Source organism: Centruroides sculpturatus, unplaced genomic scaffold, assembly GCF_000671375.1.
Source record: "Centruroides sculpturatus isolate CEXI.00-Female unplaced genomic scaffold, Cexi_2.0 scaffold394, whole genome shotgun sequence".
Taxonomy (NCBI): Eukaryota; Metazoa; Arthropoda; class Arachnida; order Scorpiones; family Buthidae; genus Centruroides; species Centruroides sculpturatus.
Genome location: NW_019384594.1, coordinates 161,524 through 163,298, shown reverse-complemented (window position 1 = coordinate 163,298; position 1,775 = coordinate 161,524). Strand labels below are relative to the sequence as shown.

Here is a 1,775-nt window from a genome sequence, read left to right as displayed (position 1 = left end):
TATGTTTATAATTTTTGGGGTAATTTTTAATGATATTATAAGCCTAAATACACGGAATAAAATAAAGATTTCTATAGTATAAGGCTATTATATGCAAATTCTCAATATACCTGAGTGAGTAACTCTTCCAATCGCACGCTAAGAGGGAGGTCTGAAATTGGTCTGGACGGAAAATACACCACTACTCGTTTCTCTTGAGTTGCGAATTGCGAGAGTATACTTCGTTTGAGGGCTCCGGGCACTTCCTGTTGATGTAACGAAAGTACTGAAAATACAGCAAACACAAATGCCATGTCACTCACTAGAAAATACCTTCCAGCATAAAGTATTCCATTCAATATGTAAACTATAAATTAAATAAATAAGCTGTTTATATAAGAATGTAATATTTAACATATTTACTTCTAAACAATCAATCAGTGAATCATTTTTAAAAGCATTCGTTAATTATTCACTAACGTGTAGTTAACATATTCAATAGAATAAATTATATTAGAAGATATCTTTTAGAGTAATTTATTCTATTCACTATGTTAACTACGAATTAAATAAGCTGTTTACATAAAAGTATACCAATAAATTACAAATAGGAAAGGATGAAAGGATTAAACCAATCTGGCCCAACACAAAACGGGGAAGACGAAAATGATATCAATACATTTATCTTCATCTTCATCCTTAAACTTAAGCTACCTTATACAAATAATTAACTCTTATAAAATGATGTACTGTATATATTATCTATTTTGATCCCAAATACTCTCAATTTACCTCCACTAATATTAAATTTAATAATTATTTAAGGTGAAAGTAAAGCTCACTAATCACTAAAATAACTAAAATAATTGCAGTTAGTGATAAAAAGTGAGGAAAGGAGACAATTCCAATTATTTAAAATGTGTTAATTACTCATTAAGTTGATTATATTGCTTTGAGAATTTAAAGGCATATTGAATTCCCAAACGGTAACCTTTACTTATTATTAATTCATGGAAATGTTCAATATATGAATAATAATCGAACATAAACGAGCAATATTAGTTATCCTTGTTATATTAATACTTAAATTATAAATTTATCAAACAATATACATAGATTTATAACGGTTTCTAATATCATTTAGTTCCTATAACTTATAAATACATTTCTATATTATTGCAATGGTTTTAGTCAGTTTAATTGAATTAATGTATAATTAAAATTAATGCTAACTTATAGTTCCGTTTTATATGGTTATATGCAACCCGAATTTATAATAAATTTATATTAATTTTACTCTAAGTATAAACTTTACAGATTTTTAGTGTATTTATATTCTTGTAAACTTCATCATTTATCTTGGATTTTTGTTGGATCTTGGATAAATGGATTTTTGTTTAAAAAATAATTTTTAAGACTATATTTCTAAATAATATTTATTATATTTTCTGACTTTTTTCTTATATTTTATTCTAAAAATCCTTTAACAAGATTTGAGAACTCTAAGATAGATAAAGGTCGTTCGATACAGGCCTTAAATTTATGAGGGGCCTCGAAACAAATATTACAAATTAATTTCTCATCAAATTTTATTTAAAAGCATACGATTTTTTTTTAACTTTTTTCTGTTTTTTAATCCACCGAGGGCCTCAAAAAATGAGCCTTTCTCAGCATCTAAAAGGCCTTATATTAGCTATATAAGCTATAGGTCCTATATATTTTAGAATAATTTTGACATATTATTTATTAAATAATATATATAATTATTTTTCTAAATTCTTCTACGATATTTTTAG

The 1,775-nt window shown here is 25.5% G+C and overlaps 1 long non-coding RNA gene across 1 annotated transcript in view; it reads right to left on the bottom strand.

Moving 5' to 3' along the window:
- Window positions 1–1,775, bottom strand: part of LOC111624828 — a 45,253-nt gene continuing 43,478 nt past the window's right edge. The window contains exon 4 of the long non-coding RNA XR_002756639.1: window positions 1–265. This is a non-coding gene — a long non-coding RNA (uncharacterized LOC111624828). The remainder of the gene's footprint in view (window positions 266–1,775) is intronic.